This window comes from Triticum aestivum, chromosome 4D (genome assembly GCF_018294505.1).
Source record: "Triticum aestivum cultivar Chinese Spring chromosome 4D, IWGSC CS RefSeq v2.1, whole genome shotgun sequence".
Classification (NCBI taxonomy): domain Eukaryota; kingdom Viridiplantae; phylum Streptophyta; class Magnoliopsida; order Poales; family Poaceae; genus Triticum; species Triticum aestivum.
Genome location: NC_057805.1, coordinates 109,255,650 through 109,262,826, shown reverse-complemented (window position 1 = coordinate 109,262,826; position 7,177 = coordinate 109,255,650). Strand labels below are relative to the sequence as shown.

At 48.7% G+C, this 7,177-nt stretch overlaps 1 pseudogene; it reads left to right on the top strand.

Annotated features, from left to right (window-relative positions):
- Positions 1 to 7,177, top strand: part of LOC123096544 (uncharacterized) — a 120,843-nt pseudogene that overhangs the window by 44,512 nt on the left and 69,154 nt on the right.

Here is a 7,177-nt window from a genome sequence, read left to right as displayed (position 1 = left end):
TTGCGGTACGCCACACCCCTCCCGATCAACAGGACCCCCGTTTCGATCGTAGGAGGTCTGTTTCCTCCGTCTTGTGGTACGCCACACCCCTCCCGATCAACAGGACCCCCGTTTCGACCGTAGGAGGTCCGTTTCCTCCGTTTTGCGGTACGCCACACCCCTCCTGATCAACAGGACCCCGTTCCGAACGTAGGAGGTCCGTTTCCTCCGTTTTGCGGTACACCAGGCCTCGTTTCCATCGCCTGTTCTGTCCAAGCCCTCCCGATGAACACGATCACGCATTCCGTTCCGACCCAGCCGGTTGGCTCCCACGCGTTCCGTTGCCTCCCGATGAACACGACGCATTCTGTTGCCTCCCCATGAACACGACGCATTCCATTGCCTCCCCATGAACACGACGACGACGATGTTTCTCCGTGCCGACCCAGCCATGTACACGAGCCCTGGCCATACGTATGCGCGAGTAGGCGTTCGAGACCCCGCCCGTATGTACACATACGTGGCCGTATTTTCTTTCTTGCACTGTGGCCGTTGTACGTACGTGTACATGCTATGTGCGCGCCTCTACTATGACACGTACGCGCCTCTACTACGACACGTGCGCGCCTCTACATCCACCAGTATATATGTACGTACACGTTCGCGACCAGAATGACAACGCTACGTACGCTTCGACCAGGTGGGTCCCGACTGTCAGGCACTTCCTTGCCTGCGAAGATATAGCTGGTGGGTCCGAGCAGTCGGGGGGCGAATCTTTTTTTTTTGCCCGGACGCACTTCCTTGCGTGCGAAGATGTAGCTGGTGGGTCCCAGCAGTCAGGGGCAAACATTTTTTCACGAAATACGGTGGCCCGTCCGGTGGGTCCCCGCTGTCAGATGGAGGAATAATTATTTTGCACGTAATAAGGAGGCACTTCCTTACTGCGGCCGTGGACCCAGCTGTCAGCCTCTCCACGTACAGTCCACGTCCGATGGAAGCCGTTCCTTGACCACGTTGACCACGCCGCGCCAAGAGCACCAGGGCGATGGACGACGGCGAGGCCAAGGAAGGGGACGACGCGGAGCCAGGGAAGACGCGACAGTGGATGCCCACGCGTAGAGGAGTACCAGGGTTCACTGGTTCGCTGCGGTGTGAGGCTGTCGTCGCCGCAGAATAACAGGGGGTGTGGGTGAGTAGAGGGATGGCCTGGCCAGCGGTGGGAGTAGTAGGGGCAGTGAGGCCTCCGCCGCATCGCAGCCGGCCACGGGAGGCAGGAGCACGAGGCACAACCGGCGCTGGTTTGGGCGGCTGGAGCAAGAAGACCAGAGGTTGAAGAAGCACTACGGCCGTTGGATGGACATCGTACGGTCACTGGAGCTAGAATCGTGCATATTGACTAAGTTGACAAAGCCCTCCGTCCCTGTCAACTTAGTAGGCCCACAAGTCAGCCTGTCATTATACTAGGTCCCAGCTAGCAGGGGGAGTATTCATTTTTTTGTGTGTAATAAGGAGGCACTTCCTTGCGTGCGAAGATATAGCTGGTGGGTCCGAGCTGTCAGCGGCGGTAATGTTTTTTCATGAAATACAGAGGCCCTTTCGGTGGGTCCCTGATGTCAGGTGGAGGAATCATTATTTTGCTTGTAATAAGGAGGCATTTCCTTGCGTGCGGCCGTGGACCCAGCTGTCGGCCTCTCCACGTACAGTCCACTTCAGATGCATGTCGGTCATTGACTACGTTGACCAGGCCGCGCCGAGAGCACCAGGGCGGTGGACGACGGCGAGGCCTAGGAAGGGAATGACACGGAGACAGGGAAGACTCGGCAGTTGTTTCCCACGCGGAGGGGAGTACGACTGTACGAGGGTTTACTGGTTCGTCTACCGTCACCGGAGAATAACAGCAGGTGTGGGTGAGTAGAGGGATGGCTAGGCCAGCGATGGGAGTACGGTGGGGCGGTGAGGCCTGTGCGGCAGCAGAGCCGGCCACGGGGAGGAGGGAGCAGGCAGTCCCGCCGGCGCATGTTTGAGCGGCTGGAGCAGGAAGAGCAGAGATTGAAGAAGCACGACAGCCGTTGGATGGCCATCCAACAGTCACTGCTTGTGCGTCAACCTTTTTTTAGGAAAGCCTCAAATCTATGGAAAACAGCATACAGCCCATCTGCCATTATTTCTAATAATTTACAGCCCATTTGCTAATTATTAAGGTTTTTTTTGGAGCCCATATTCTTTTTGTTAGCATTACAGCCCATATTGTGGCCACGGTTAAAAAATTATACGAAATTTTGCATATTTCGGTGCGGTCCGAACTGTTTTTAATCCCGAAATTTCGACTCACATTCAAACTGATTTTAAAAATAAATGTATATCAATATAAAATCCAACAAATTCTCCACGCATAAAAATTAATGTAATTTAAAATCTCGAAATGAAAAAAAGATATTTGAAACTAATTGCCGGTTTGATGTGTTTTAAAAATGTACAACCCTTTCTCATTACTGATGGGCCATTTTCTCGGCCAGCTGAATGAAAGCTCTCCTCGTCTTGAAAGATTTGCAGCCCAACAGGCCTGACAAAGCGACTTACTTGGCAAATCACAAAAAAAACTGGGCTGTGGCTGTGGACCCAGCTGTCAGCCTCTCCACGTACAGTACTCTTCCGATGGAAGTCGTTCCTTGACCATGTTGACCACGCCACGCAGAGAGCACCACGGCGGTGGATGACGGCGAGGCCTAGGAAGGGGACGACGCGGAGCCGGGGAAGATGCGGCAGTGGAAGCCCGCGCGGAGAGGAGTACGAGGGTTCACTGGTTCGGCTGCGGTGTGAGGCTGCCGTCGCCGCAGGGCCTGGCCAGCGGTGGGAATAGTAGGGGGCGGTGAGGCCTCCGCGGCAGCACAGCCGGCCACGGGAGGCAGGAGCATGCGGCACGACCGGCGCTGCTTTGGGCGGCTGGAGCAAGAAGACCAGAGGTTGAAGAAGCACTACGGCCGTTGGATGGACATCGTACGGTCACTGGAGCTAGAATCATTCATATTGACTAAGTTGACAAAGCCCTTCGTCCCCGTCAACTTAGTAGGCCCACAAGTCAGCCTCCCACCAAGGTGGGTCCCAGCTAGCCAGGGGAGTATTCATTTTTTTGTGCGTAATAAGGGGGCACTTCCGGTGGGTCCGAGCTGACAGCGGGGGGAACGTTTTTTTCGCGAAATACGGTGGCCCGTCAGGTGGGTCCCAGCAGTCAGGGGGCAAATGTTTTTTTCGCAAAATACGATAGCCCGTCCACTGGGTCCCTGCTGTCAGTTGGAGGAATCATTTTTTCCGCGTAATAAGGAGGCACTTACTTGCTGCGGCCGTGGACCCAGCTGAGACTCTCCACGTACAGTATACTTCCGATGGAAGTCGTTCCTTGACCACGTTGACCTTGCCGCGTTCCGTTGCATGCATGCATCCATGGGCGTGGTGCGTCCCCACTGTCAGCCTCTCACGTACAGTCATCTTCCGATGACTCTCGGTTGTTGACCACGTTGACCACACCGTGTCGAGCGCACCCAGACTGGAATGACCCGGAGATGGGGAAGACGGGGCAGTGGAGTCACAGATGGAGAGGAGTGGGAAACTTCACTGGTTCGGGTGCGCGGCAGCACAGCCGCGGTGCCGCCCATGGGAGACAGGAGCAAGAACAGAGGTTGAAGAAGGAGCACGGCTGTTGGATTAACATCCAACGGTCCAGCTGCTAGAATCATTTGTTGATTAAGTTGACAAAGCTGTGCGTACACGTCCGCTTAGTAGGCCCACAAGTCAGTCACCAAATCTGACGGGTCCCAGCTGTCAACGGGATGAATAATTTTTTCGCAAAACAAGGAGGAACTTCCTTCCGTGTGAAGATACAGCCGGTGGGTCCCATTTGTCAGGTGGAGGAAACAGTTTTTTCAGCTTAATAAGGAGGAACTTTCCTTGCGTGCGACCATGGACCTCGTGGGTCCCATCCGTCAGGCTCTCCACGTACAGTCCTCTTCCGATGACTCTCGTTGACCACGCCGCACCGAACGCAGCGAGGCGGTGGACGACGGCGAGGCCCCGGACGGGAATGACTCGGAGATGGGAAAACGCGGCAGTGGAGTCGCAGATTGAGAGGAGGAGAAGGGTTATAACTGGTTCTGTTGCGGCATGGGGCTGTAGTCTGTGGAGAATAATAGGAGGTGTCGAGGGGTGGAGGGATAGCCTGGTCGGCGGTCGGGTAGTGCTTCGCAGCGATGCGTGCTAAGCAGAGCCGCTAGCCGCCGGAGGCCAGACCAGGCGGTCCCGGCGACGCTGGAGGAAGAAGACGAGAGATTGAAGGTGCATGCCGGCCGTTGGATATAAATCCAATGGCTGTGGATGACACAATCATTTGTTGACCAAGTTGACAACGCCCTGCGTAGGCTTTGACCTATTGGCCCACATGTCAGCCTGCAAAAATGTGGCATATATTTAACCCATGTTTTCTAGAATGTACAGTCCATTTGCTGGGCTGGGTGAACAAATAATTTCGCGTCAATCAGGCCCATTTATATTTTCTAAGAAATCCCAGCCCATTTGCACTTCCTTGAAATACACGTATTAGGTGGGCTCGTTATATATATAATGTTATGTTAGAAGGAGCAATTAATATCAAAGAATAAACCGGAGAGGCACATTTTTTATATATATAATTAAGAAATTAGCGAGTTATTGCTCAAAATAAAAATGAGCGTGTTATTATTAAATTGGTCCTTAAAATCTTTGCAAGCTTTTGTACGCAATCACCAGGATTTTCCTTGCCTGTGAGTCAAAAATAACCAGGATTTTCCTTGCCAACTTCCGTTAAACATTTACTTTTATAAGTTAATAACACGTGGGATGTTTTTATAATGTATATATAAGTCTCTATAAAATATACGATAATAGTAATAATATATATATAATGTGGTTAGAAGGGAAAACATAAATTGGACACAGCATTACTTTTATAAGTGACCTGCGTTTTATACCCCACAATAGGCATACTAACAAGTTCACGCACAAATACAACAGAAAAGGTAAACATTCATATCAAACTCAGGTTCACAGGACACGTTCATATTCATAGCCAACATTCACTATCAACAACTCAAAAGATTCATATATACACAAGCTCAGCATATCTATGCATCCAAATGATTGATAGATCACACGACAATATTCATACATAATTCACAAAAAGATTCAGATATACACATGTTCAGTATGTTTATGCATCCAAATGATTGAGATCACAGCCAATATGATCCATGGACGAACTTTAATTACCTAGGGTACAGACTGGTAAATGGTGTTCAATCGGAGGTACTTCTTGCTAAAATTAGTTCTTGTACGAGTAAACTTTCGAGTACATAAGAGGCAGCACAGACAATCTGAACTTTGCTTGTAGGTTTATCCTCAAATAGTGGCCTCGTGCCGAGGGAGGCTTGAGCAACTTGGCCACTACTTTCATCCAACTAGTTTACTGGCTCATCTTGGTCATGTATCTCGCCAAAATTCTACATTGCAGACGAGAAAGGAGGCGGTTGAGAAAATGAACCACCCAAATTTTTTGTGCAGTTCAACTGAAATGAAGCATCCTTGGCGTGCGGACTGATTAAGTGCCAGATGAATATACGCGTCAACCAACTTGTCTGGAATCTTTAGACCCCATGCCATATAGTTCGCTACCATATGTGCCGATAACCAAAAGGCACAAGTTGGGACCAAAGACTGGACTGCGTTTTTCTGGGCTATGCACCAAGCAATATTTTTGGCGTTCACTCTCCTAATACTTGGAGTTTGACAATTGGTTGACGCCGGTTGATACTCGAATGAATATAGGCACTTCTTGTCAACATCGATGCTTGTCTGAGTGAACTTTGGAGTACATAGCAGCAACATAAGTACCTGTCCATCTGATCATTTTGTGCAGTTCTACTGAAATCACCTGATGTAATGATTTGCCTGCGAGTTCAGGCTCCAAATTACTCCTTTATGAAATCGGCAAACAGTAGCACAATACCAAATTACCAATACATACGACAGGCACAATAATCAGGATAAAGACCAGTACCAACCTATGTGAGGTAGCATATCAATTACTATTTCCTTTGACTGGAAGCCGAGATAAGCCAAGCGACTGACAGCAAAGGAAGAAAGCAAGCAGAGATTAGCGACTGACAGGAAAGGACAGAAGCTGTCGAGGCAATGAAGCACCCAAATTTTTTGTGCAGTTCCACCAAAATCGAGCATCCCTGTTGGCACATAAATTGAGAGAGTGAGATTACTGTAATAGTGGGACTAGTTGATGAAACATACACTAACAAATAGAAGCACCCTCATTATCTTAATGGGTAAAGTTAGCAACATAGTAGTCTTGCTTAAAGATAGGTATTAGTTTATTTAATCAGTGCCAATTAGCTCAACTCAACACTCAAAGCATTGCCATTTATCATAGGTTGCAAAACTTTAACGTGCAAAGATAAAGGAGTTTCTCATGACAGTAGCACGATACAAATAGAGATGACAGCAAACTAATATGGATGAAGGCCTTAGGCCCATACCAACCTGAGAAAAAAAGCTTATTCATGTAGTCCCATAAGAGATGATAAAGCACTCACTGGAATCACACAATAGTATATATTTTTGTGCACTTCAAATGTATGGTTGAAATCACTCTTGTTTACCAGTGCTGAGATTATATTGAAAGATTATCAAGAACTTCCAGCAGAGTTAAAGCACTGGCTGGGATACAGTTCATTCTATTGTCTTGTGTAGTTCCACTAAAATGTATGATTGGCACAACATGATCCCTGTTTGCACAAGTAGGAACAAGGTGAAACCTTCATTAGCTTAGTGAGAAAGGATAGGAAGACATTAGCATATTACTCAAACAGTAGCATCAAATTCATGATGGACAATACGCAAAACATTGCCTCATTGAACCAATGGCAATAAATCGACATGCAAAACAATAGCACTATTATGTCATGACACTAATAATATTCCCTCCCTGCTCCACCACATGATTCACCTCCATAGAAAAACATACGCACGTACATGATTCAGCATAGGGTCCTACTAAAGATTTGTTTAACTCCAACAGGAAAATTAGGCAGTAATAAATTAGTGGTACTTAAGTACTCCTAATTAATTAAGTGAGACAGCAGAAGTGGGGCTCCCTGGA